This window comes from Hordeum vulgare, chromosome 6H (genome assembly GCF_904849725.1).
Source record: "Hordeum vulgare subsp. vulgare chromosome 6H, MorexV3_pseudomolecules_assembly, whole genome shotgun sequence".
Lineage (NCBI taxonomy): Eukaryota > Viridiplantae > Streptophyta > Magnoliopsida > Poales > Poaceae > Hordeum > Hordeum vulgare.
In genome coordinates this window covers 229,423,537-229,435,924 of record NC_058523.1, presented here as the reverse complement: position 1 = coordinate 229,435,924, position 12,388 = coordinate 229,423,537, and the positions used below count along the sequence as shown (strand labels likewise).

The window sequence follows — 12,388 nt, the reverse complement described above, 5'->3', positions numbered from 1 at the left end:
AGTCCATTAGTTCTGAAACTTTTTATGTGGCACTAATTATTTATTTCTAGCTCACATGAAAATTTTCAGTATTTAAAAAAATGGCTAGATATTTTTATTTAAAACCAGAAGAAATGTCAGAAAAAAAGAAAAGAAAAGAAAAAGAAAAAAAAGGTAAAACCTACCTGGCTTACCTGGCCCATGAGGGAAGCCAGCCCAGCGCACCAAGGGCAGGGGGTCTTGTGCCTCCTCGTGCCAGGAGGACAGGCAGGTGCGTGGCGCGCGCGTCCACATCGCTCGCCACCTCCTGCTTCCACCAGGTGGGTCCCGAGCCCTCCAAACCGCGCCAGCACTGTGAAATGTAAAAACGAGAGAGAGGATAAAATGATGTAACATTGCTTTCATTGATGGATTGGGAGTATATATACCCCTGGTACAAGGCAGTTACAAAAGAGGCAGTTGCTACTAGTAGCAACCGACATAGCGGGATTAACCCTTTAATTAATCTAATTAATTTATTTCTAACACTCCCCCTAATCACTGCTTGTCTTGGATATTTATTATCTTGATAAAGACTCCTCTTTGTATGTGTCTTTAAGAATGTCCATCATCTTCGTGAAAGCCTTTGTATAATCTTGAAAGTCTCCCCCAAAAACCCTGTGGAAAAAAATATGAGGAGAATAGTGTAGATATGTTGCTAAGACTCCTTTAAACCCGGTGGGAAAATAATAAGGAGAAAATAGTGCAACATATAATGATTATTGTCTCTTGATAACTCAATCGAGAAAACCTTTGAAGAAGGAGAAAAATCAATTGTGAGTTTAGAGAACAATTAATATGTCTTTAATACTTTCTTTAAAAACCCAATAGGGAAAATAGAAAGTATGGCATATGATTTTGGTAATATATTGCCTCATTAAAAACCTTTTTATGAGAAAACTGATGCAAAACTCATAAAGGAAAAGAGTACAATTATTATCTGATGATAATTAATGGGTTATGAGTCTAGGAATTTCTCCCCCTGAAATTTGCAAATCTCGAAAATGTCTCATACCAATTCCATGAATATATTTCTGGAATGTTGAATTTGGTAAAGACTTTGTGAATAAATCTGCTAGATTGTCACATGATTTGGTTTGCAAAATATCAATTTCTCCATCCTTCTGTAATGCATGAGGATAGAATAACTTAGGAGAAATGTGTTTTGTGATATTACTTTTCACATAACCCATTTGCATTTGAGCAATGCAGGCTGCATTATCTTCATATATAATAGTTGGTGATCCTAATGAACCAACACCACATGAAGTTTGAATATGGTTAATCATCCTGCGAAGCCATACACATTCTTTAGATGCTTCAAATAATGCAATAATTTCAGAATGATTAGTGGATGTTGCTACGAGAGTCTGTTTTGTTGACTTCCATGAAAAAGCAGTTCCACCATATAAGAATACGAAACCTGTTTGTGACCTGGCATTGTGAGGATCAGATAGATAGCCAGCATCAGTATATCCTACCATAGTCATATCTTGGTTTTTCTGATAGAATAAGCCAAGATCTTTTGTGCCATGTAAATATCTAAGGATATTCTTTACTCCCGTCCAATGACGTTTTGTTGGAGCAGCGCTATGTCTAGCTAGTAAATTTACCGCAAATGCAATATCAGGCCTGGTGCAATTTGCAAGGTACATTAGCGCACCAATGGCACTGAGATACGGAAACTCAGGTCCTAATATCTCTTCGTCATCATCCCGAGGTCTAAAAGGATCTTTATTCATATCAAGGGATCTGACAACCATGGGTGTTTTGGTTGGATATGATTTATCCATATTAAATTTTTCCAAAACCTTTTGAATATATGCAGGTTGGTATACTAAAATTCCTGAGGGAAGATGCTCAAGCTGTAAGCCTAAGCAGAATTTGGTCTTTCCCAAATCTTTCATCTCAAATTCCGCCATTAGATGATTGCGTGCTTCTTCTATATCAGGTGTACTCCCAATGATATTGAGGTCATCAACGTACACTGAGATGATGCAAAATCCATTTGAGGATTTCTTTATAAATACACAAGGGCAATCATCATTATTTGAGTAGCCTTTTTTAATAAGGAACTCACTCAGTCGGTTATACCACATTCTACCCGACTGTTTTAAGCCATATAGTGACTTTTGTAATTTTACACAATATGCGTTGCGATTTGCTTTTGGATTCGGCATTTTAAGTCCTTCAGGGACTTTCATATATATATCCGATTTGAGTGACCCATATAAGTATGCTGTCACTACATCCATCAACTGCATAGATAAATTCATTTGTACTGCCAAAGATATTAAGTATCGAAACGTTATTCCACTCATTACAGGAGAGTATGTATCATCGTAATCGATGCCGGGTCTCTGCGTGAACCCTTGTGCTACAAGCCTCGCTTTGTATCTCACCACCTCATTGTTTTCATTCCTTTTTCGAACAAAAACCCATTTTGCTCCAACAGGGAAGACATTGTGAGGAGTAGGTATTACTGAGGAAAATACCTCTCTTTTGTTGAGCGAGCGCAGTTCTGCCTCAATTGCTTCCTTCCATTTAGGCCAATCAGGACGCTTGAGGCACTCCCTGACAGTCTTTGGTTCTGGATCCAGTTGAAGGGTTTCAGCAATTTCAGAGGCGAAATATATGTCGACAATTGTAGTCTCTCTATTATATGATTCTCCTGATTCTGTATAGTTTATGGAAACTTCTTTTATACCTTCAGACTCTATGTGATTTCCCACAACAATAGAATCATGGTGTTCCGATGTCCCAGCTATTATGTTTTTATGCGCATTTATGCTAGGTTCAAGATGTTGAGCATCTGGTTGGTGTCCTTCAACTTGAGATTGAATTGCATTTACTGGTAGAGGATTTGATTTCCTCTGTTTCCGCGGAGGCTTTTGAGAAGCTATATTCCGACTAACCAGATTTCTCCCCCTCTTATTCTCATTTGGGGTTTGAGTGGTTTTAGTTGGTACCTCCACTCGTTCTGGTGCATTAACAGCGGGAATATGTGATTTAGTGACACCTTTATGGTCAGTAAATGCATCTGGCAGATTATTTGCAATGTGTTGCAAATCTATGATCCTCTGAACTTCAGTTTCAGATTCTTTAGTACGTGGATCTAAGGACTGAATGCCTGTTACATTCCAATCTATTTCCTAGCATTCTTTGTGGTTTGATTCTCCCCCTAATGCCGGGAAATGGTCCTCATCAAAAATAATCAGCGTAACGGGTAGTAAACAGGTCCCCTGTAAGAGGTTCAAGATATTTAATAATTGACGGAGAATTATAACCCACATAGATCCCTAGTTTTCTGTGGGGGCCCATGGATGTACGCTGCGGTGGTGATATCGGTACGTATACTGCGCAACCGAATTTTCGCAGATGGGAAATACTTGGCTGAGTGCCACGTACTAGTTGTAGCGGGGAGGTTGTATGATATGCAGTTGGTCTGATTTGTATCAGATCTGCGGCGTGTAATACCGCATGTGCCCAACAAGATGCTGGTAAATTACAATTCTGTAATAATGGTCGAGCAACTAATTTTACTCTTTTGATGAGAGATTCAGCCAAACCATTTTGAGTATGGACGTAAGGCACAGAGTGTTCTAAATGAATGCCCATAGCCATGCAATAGTCATTGAATGCACGTGAAGAAAATTCAGCGGCATTATCCATTCGAATTGTTTTTATCCTATTTTCAGGATGATTTGCTCTTAATTTGATAATTTGAGCAATTATCTTGGCAAAAGCATGATTTCGTGTGGACAATAGACATACATGTGACCATCTAGTAGATGCATCTATGAGCACCATGAAATATCTAAAAGGTCCTGATAGTGGTTGAATTGGACCACATATATCTCCTTGAATGCTTTCAAGAAAGTTAAGTGACTCACTTTTTACCTTAAGATAAGATGGTCTTATAATTAATTTCCCAGTTGCACATGCGGTGCACACAAAATCTGATGATTTTGAGAAATTTTTAGTTGGAAGGCTGTGACCAATAGAATTGTCAATAATTTTTCTCATCATCCCTACGCCAGGATGACCTAGGCGATCATGCCAAGTCTTGAATTTATCAAGGTCTTGAAAAATTATTTTGTACGCAACATGTGATACGGGTTTTATATAACTGTAATATAATCCAGATGAAAGTGAGGGGAATTTCTCAAGAATTTGTTTCTCAGACCCATTACTCTTTGTTAAAAGCAAATGTTCAGAATTATTTTCAGATATTGTTTCCAAATGGAAGTTATTTGATCTGAGGTCTTTGAAACTTAGAAGAGTGCGTGTAGATTCAGGATACAATAGTGCATCTTCAATTACAATTGTACTACCCATAGGTAAAACGAGTGTGGCTCGTCCTGAACCAATAATCGACGCATCGCGACCGGCAATGGTCATAATATTCCCTTTTCTCTTAGTTAGAGTTTGGAAATATTTTATTTCCCTTAATATTGTGTTAGTGGTACAACTGTCCACCAAACATAATTCTTCTTCCATTGGATTATTTTCCCGTAAAATCTATATAGAGTAAAAGAATATTTTAGGATGAAACTTTATTCATATTACTCACATATAAATATATATATACAAAGTATTCATATTACAATTACAAATATAAATATGACATTATGTTTGAATTACGTAATACGATTGGTCCGTAGGACTTTTGTTCTACTTAGAGTTATACAAATTATAACATCCATTATTACAATAAAATAGCTGATAACATCAACTGAGTGATGTGGAGATTATATAAGATCTCCATATGCGTCTTGGGTGTATTCCACCATCATGTTGCCAACATCAAGAAGATTTTCATCCTTGTGCCTTGTTTCCTTAGGAGCGCTTTGAGAAGTGCTAGCTTCAAGGTTTTCTTCTTGTTGTAAGGCGTTGAAGTGAGCTTCGGCTTTTCCATGAACTTGTTTGCCTTTCCCAATGAATTTGATGTATAAATCCGCTAGATGCTTGGGAGTTCGGCATTTGTTAGTACGATGGTTAGTACATCCACACCTTTGACAAATCTCGGAGTTGGTGTTTCGGTCATTTTTCTTGAAGTGACCTTTACCTTTAGATTGACCAAAGCTTTTCTGCTTGTTGTTCCTTTTCCACTTTCCATTGAATTTCTTGAAATTCTTTTTGTTGCCCCCATACTTTTTAGTAAACTGAGTGTTAGCATGTGCTTCAGGGAGTGGCATTGAGCCCGTTGGGCGTGTCTGATGATTCTTCATGAGAAGTTCATCATGTTTCTCAGCCTGAAGTAAAGTGTATATGAGCTCAGAATACTTTTTGTATTTTTGTTGACGGTACTGTTGTTGTAGTACTCTCATCGAGGGGTGGAAAGTGCACAAGGTCTTCTCAATAAGATCTTCTTCAGAAATTGCTTGATTGCAAAACCGAAGTTTTGAGTTAACCTTGTGAACTGCAGAGTTATATGCTGCCACAGATTTGAAGTCTTGGAACCTTATGAGGGACCATTCTCTCTGTGCTTCTGGCAGCATGACTGCTCTTTGCTGGTCATATCTCTCCTTGAGAGAGTTCCACAAAACTAGTGGATCTTCTTCCATCAAATATTCTGACTTTAAGTCTGAATGGAGATGGTGCCTTAAGAAACTTAAAGCTGTATATTTGGCTGCCGTGGGGATTTCTCCGGCGCCTTCAACGGGTGTGGTGATAGTGAAACCGAGTTTACGGCTTTCGAGGGCTATCTTTGCATCCATAGCCCATGGTAAATAGTTACTACCATCTAGTTCAAGTTCATGAAATTCACGATGCATGACACCAGCCATTTCCTGCATGGTATTTTCATGCATAATTTAGTTTTACTATGAGGGTAAAATATAAGTAACAACAAATGCTTTGATGAAGCAAATTTTGCAAGTATAGCTGATGCTTTATACTTATATGTGTAGACCTCATTTTATGTAGATGACACGTTGAAGATAGTCACCGTTGCGGTGTAGATCTCACAGTAGTGGAGAACATAGTCTGGTTTTGACCAGTAGATGTTCGTAGTCCATTACCTTGTGTCATACTTTATTTTACAAAAACACTTTGAAGGTAGTCATCTTGTCAAAAGACTAGATGTAGACCTCTCAGCAAGAGTGGATAATCTGCAAATTATGCAGTAGATCACACAATTACCTTGTGATTTGTAAAGATTCGAGGTAGTCACATTAATTCGCATATTCGGGAGAGCACTCGAAGATAGTCATTTTGCCAAAATAACGAAGGCAAAATGTAGATCTTTCAGCGATGAGGATAATTTGCAAAATGCAGTAGATGCCTCATCTACCTTGTGATCCCAAAAATTTGAATTGTAAAAAAAAATGTTGTACTTAAAAACTACATATTCTACAAAAATGGAAAATGCTGAGGCAATCATATAGAATATGTACACATAGTCTGAGACTTTATTTTATTATACAATACTTGGTCTAATTATACAAACTTACGGTACAATATAGACTGAATATAATAAACAGATGTTTTTAGTACAATAAAATAACACTCTCAAATGAACAGGACTGGCTGCTATGTAATATAAATAATACTATAGGCATTCTCTGTTGAAAACGCCACAGCACCAGCAGCATTTATTAGATAGATTGGCTTGTAGACTAATTTAGGTGAGGAGCGGGAGACTTGGCCTGTAGGCCTATTTAGATAACGAGCGAGGAGACTTGGCCTGGTCCATGCACCGACAGATAGAGAGGATAAGGAGAGCACGAGAGTTTCCTCACGTCACAACCACTCCCTTTTCCCTTCTCTGTCTGTATGAACCACCACACCAGCAGCCTCCCGTCTCATCCCCTGCCCCGTCGCGCCGGCATCAGGGAAAGCGGGGCTGGCCTCGCTGCGCAGCCCGGCTGCCCCTGCTGCTGCTTGCCTCCGGGGCGCTGGAGAAGCCGAGGGCGTCCGGCGACCACGCGCCACGAAGAGCCGCCCGGTTCTGCGCCATAGCAGCGGCGTACTGGCGCAGGATCCGGCGAGCTTCCGGTGGCGGCGTCGGCGGGAGGGGCGGAGCCGGAGGAGGAGGAGGTGTCGCCGGTGATGGAGGGCGGAGCGACGACGACGAGCCCATGGCCTCCATCCCCTCTTCTTCAACCTTGATCTGGGCGTTCAAGATGGGGATGGTATGATAACCGCCTCGTTCCTCTTGATCCGGTGTCGGAGATGGCAGATCCGGGATGGGGCCGGTGTGTGCTGCCACTGCCGGCGTCGGGGATGGCAGGTCCGGGACGTGGCCGTCCGTGCGCGCAGGGCATGGCCCGAATCCGTGTTGCATGCAGTACGGAGGAAGAGGCGGCGGCGCAAGTTCACAGGGGAACATCACATCTTCTTCGAGGAACGGCGCTGATGGCCCTGCAAGAAGCCAATCCATGGGAGGTATGTTGAAAACAGATGGTGAAGTGGCCGGAGCCGAAGGCCCAGCCTGTTGCAGTGGAGCGGTGGCCGGAGTCGAGGAACTAGCCTGGTGCACCGTTGGTGCACGCCCACGAAGTGGCTGGTTGCCTCGACGTGCATACCCACGACGGCGGTTCTGGCGGTGGTTCCCGGCGAAGAAGCGGCGATGAGGGCCACTCCGGTTCTGGCGGTGGTTCCTGGTGAAGGAATGGCGGCGAGGGCCATTCCTTGCATCAAGACCCTGACGGCGACGTGCAATGCGGTGGCGCTGCGTGCGAGTGAAGCGGCTGTCTTCTTTCTGCAGGAAACGTGCGAAAGCAAAAGCAAGCGAGGACAAATCTCTCCCTGCCATTCTCACCTTTCTCTTGACTCTCCGTCGCTCTCGGCAGAGCGAGCGCTGATAACGTGTGAAATGTAAAAACGAGAGAGAGGATAAAATGATGTAACATTGCTTTCATTGATGGATTGGGAGTATATATACCCCTGGTACAAGGCAGTTACAAAAGAGGCAGTTGCTACTAGTAGCAACCGACATAGCGGGATTAACCCTTTAATTAATCTAATTAATTTATTTCTAACAAGCACGATAGCCCCGACGTCCTCATCACATTCCCCCTCCCCTGTCATCTCTCTCGCTCTATTTCTCTCTCTCCCGCCAAGACCCGAGCGCCACCGCAAGCGCCGCTCGCCGTATTCACGGCTACCGGCCCCTGCTCGCTCCCCTGTGCATGCCAGAAGAACCACAGCGACTCCCTCATCCTTCCAGCAAAGGGAATCGAAGACAGGAGCCCTGTAGCGCCATCACCGCCACAATTTCCATCTCCGGCCGCCAGAGACATCCGTTGTTGATGCGCAAGGATTTGAGCTCCCCCGAGATCCCCGTCACCTCCAGCCGCCTCGTGGTCAGCCACCTCGCACTTTCCGTCATTCTCCCTGCTCTCCTACGCCTCCTAGCGCTAGCCCACCGTGGCCGAGCTCCGGCCGCCGCCACGAGCTCATTGTCGGCGAGCTCCGGCACCCCCGCGACCAGCCACACCTGTCCCTGGATGCGGCCGAGCCTGGGTAGCATCCCATTGCTCTCGGCGCTCCAAACCAAGCCCCGTAGCAATTTCCGACGAACTGTCGCCGCTGTTCTGGTCGCCGCGGGCGAAGCTACGACGACTTCTGACGTGGTTGACCGTTTAGCCGCTAATTAACATGCCATTAGCCACTGACGCTAGGCCCCACAACTGGTCCAAGCTGGGTCAATGCGGGATTAACTGATATAGACTCGACTAAATGGTGAGTCATTCGTCATCCCGATCTTTCACGGTAATAGCAGCAATAAGAAATTTTGGTCGAGCAAAGAAGCAGGACCATAAGATCAAAAACTAGCGTTGAATATATTAGATTAACTCCACGCAGGGTAGCAACAAAATTCAAATGGATCAACAACTAGGACAATATTTGGTGTCCCCCGACATGGGACGTTTTCTCTGCATAACTTCCAATCAAAAACTAACCTCCTTACATCGGACATAGCCAGCCCGTTATATAGGCAAAGTACGTCTCCGATACCGACCTACCAAACAAACCGAAGTAGCAAGGACTCTCCCTCTTTCCCGTCTCAACTAAATAATATATAAACAATTTAATTATTCCGCCACGCTGATCACCTAACAAACTAACTACCAGCTATGTGTCTGGTACTACTGGATAAAACAAAGGAAAACTTGGCTCTCACGTCCCTACATCGAATCGTACTGGAAACTTATTTCCAACGAAACACCAATTGCAAGGAGGCGTTCTGAAGTTCAGCCTGATCGCTTCCTTTTGGGGATCAGCTGCTGGCATTTACACGAGAACAGAACCAATATAAAACATATATTGATTGACTATAGCTTCAACACTAATGGCCACATCATTTACCCCTGGTTAGTCCCTGTATCGCTCACGTGCGGACCCCGCACGTTAGGTTTGACCTGGGCTAGCGTTGCTGACTTGCTGATGCAAGCATGATACGGTATTTGTTTTCTGAGTTTAAATTATTCTAGAAAATGGCTTAAATTTAAAAAATAATAGAAATTAATCTATAGCTCCAAATAAATAAATTATATATGAAAAATTATGAGAAAAATCCAATGAATCTGATGGTGGCATTTTCATGCATGTTTGAACCACTTAAACTTGCTGGATATGTCAATTTCATTAAAGGCATTAAATGTTTTTATATGCAGTTTAGAATTGATCAATATGGATCAAATAACTTCCATTTAATTTGAGGTCACCTGCATTAGACAAAACAAGCATCATATTAACATGCAATACTCATGCATCATCGTGAAGCATTTGTCGTGCTTAATATGTACCTTGTTTGATCTTGTGGATAGACTTGCGAGATATAGTTATCAACCACATCAAAGAATAGCTGAGTTTTTCTGATCAACAGGCAATCAACCTCCCCTTGAGCATTCCGATACAATCCCACTCTCTCGCTCTTGCTCTCATTTCAATGCATTAGGACAAAATGATTCAACTATACCAAGCAACCTAGCATACCTGGTAGATGCTTGAGCCATGTTGTGCCATTACCCTGATATGCTTGTTATGCTTAGAGTTGAGTTGGTCTAATCATATGGATGATGAATTGGAATGATCATGTCCTAATAGGAGTTTCGGTAAAGGTAGAGATGAGAGTCCATGTAGGAGTACATGGTGGGTTGTCTCATTGATGCCACACTTAGGACCTGAGATCTTGTGTTGGTGTTCCAAGACTAGCTACTATCGCACATTGGGCTTCGGTAATACGAGATCTCTTGGCCTATTAACTTCTCTGTTCTCAGTCCAGGAGTTACATTGGTTCGAAACATTCATAGGTTGTTGTCGGGCTTGCGACGTGGTTGAACGGCCCAATCGGGCCGGCTTGGGGCCCTGCTCACATCGTTTGAGGCCATGTTGGAAGCCTCGGTGGACTTCCATTATGGGTTTCAACTCAGATGGGCGACTGCCTTGGATGTGAGTCATTGTGAGTTAACGTCTATGGCCGACTCCCTCGCTGGGCTTCCGCTTGAAGGTTGCCGAGGTGCTTGTTTTATGTGCAGATGGCGATAAGTGGAGGGAGCATGTTTGACGAAGTACACCCCTGAGGGTAATTATCTATTCGAATAGCCGCATCCTCGGATATGGACTACTTAGACAGTTGCATGGTTCATAGACAAATTTAACAGATGCTCTAAAATGGTCCAGATAAGTGTGTGTGCTATGGATGGCCTTCTCGTAGGATGGCGAGAGACGATCCATCATGGTGGTGTATTGATGTGGTGGATACGTGGACTCGTGTATGCTTTCTCATAGGGATACGAGAGAGGTATGAAATATTGTTGTAGTTTAGGTTAGCCAAAGGTCAAAGCTGGCATTTCTGCAGTAACCCCACAATCCCGTTCATTGATGCATGATGAAAATGTAGTTAGTTCTCATGTAGGTCTGGGTGAGTACCTTCGTATTCATTGTTGCTTATTTAAATTTTTGCAGGGATAGACGTTGTTCTCTCTACGTTTACCTCTTGACGTTAACATGGATGGATTAGCTTGGGAACCCACATAGTGATGTGGCTCCTATGGTAGGGTCATTGTAGCTTTTCACGCTCTTCCAGCTGCTTTTAGTAGATGTCTGTACCCAGACCTGTAACTTCCGCTTGATGTTTGTATGCTCTGAATGTTGGTTCATGTGACCCACTCTGTTCGTAACATTATACTATGTTGGCTCTTTGGAGCCTTATAAATAAATGATGTGTTGTAGAGTTATGTTGCGATGCCATGTTGTATCTACACATATCGTGCACATTGTGTGTATGTTTGTGCTTTCACCGAGCCTTGGTAGCTTGCTACTGCTCCGGGCACATTGACTGACCGACATCTATCCTTCTTTGCTATTGTGTCTGTCCCCTCGAGGAAATGTCTATCACCGGCATGTCCCTGTACGGATGTGCCACTTAGGTTTATAACTAGTCACGTCGACCTGGGTTCTCTGTCGTTCGAATGCTGGCGACATATACTCATACGTGAGCCAAAAGACGCAAACGGTCCCGGCTCAAGTAAGGTGGCAGCCGTGGTGTTAATTGTGTGTGAGGCCGCAAAGTGATGTGTTGTGCTAAAGGCTAGGTTCTTATGACCTAGGATCAGGGTCCCGACACAACCAAATCCTTATGTCCAGCGGGTCAGCTCCATTTGCCTCTTGTAAGACCATCAAATATTTCCACCAAAATTTGCACTTGAAAATTATTCCCTTTGTCCAACAAAGCATACCACACTTTCTATGAGGTAATGAAGCCTCATTCTGTCAATTTTAACTTTCAACAAAATATTTTATGTGGCCATAGCATTTCACCAAACCCCTTCTTTGCATGGTTGAGAGCTTGCAAACCCTTGTGGCACTAGCCCTTTTGGCCAAACTTGCATGTCCACCATTAGCCCCATGTAGTTAAATGTCGTCCTGCCAAAATTTAGCCCATTTGGGCCAGCCTAGGTTGACATGGCGCTCTGTCGAGCACCTCGCGAGCGTGTGTAGAGCGCGGCCAGAGCGGACATAGGGAACTGCATCGGCACCAAGTCCTTATAGCCCCTCGACCGCTTCTCTTGATCGCCCTCGCCTCCTCTAGATCACCGGATCAACCCGGACCATGCTAACAACCCTTCTTGGCCACTAGTGCCGGCCACCACTGCCCAACATCGGCCAGACCCACCGTCGTCTGGCACGCCATTGCTCGAGTCGCCTGGCTCATCTCTGAGCCACCAAAGCAGCCCGCCGAGTTGGTTAAGAGCACCTCCACAAAACCGACCTTCTATGGCTATAAAAGATCCACCCCCCACACACACACGAGATTGCTCAACTCACTAACACATCCTCTCTTCCCTCTATATGACTCCCGTAGAAGCAAAACGACAGAAAATGGTCGTATTCTCGACCTCTGGTCGAGGTAATTGTT

At 43.5% G+C, this 12,388-nt stretch overlaps 1 long non-coding RNA gene across 1 annotated transcript; it reads left to right on the top strand.

The window, feature by feature from the left end:
• Window positions 1-7,878: 7,878 nt before the first annotated feature.
• On the top strand, window positions 7,879-11,207 carry LOC123403466. The gene is made up of 2 exons (XR_006611477.1): window positions 7,879-8,327; window positions 10,936-11,207. It is a non-coding gene; the product is annotated as an uncharacterized LOC123403466 (long non-coding RNA).
• The last annotated feature ends 1,181 nt before the right edge of the window (window positions 11,208-12,388 follow it).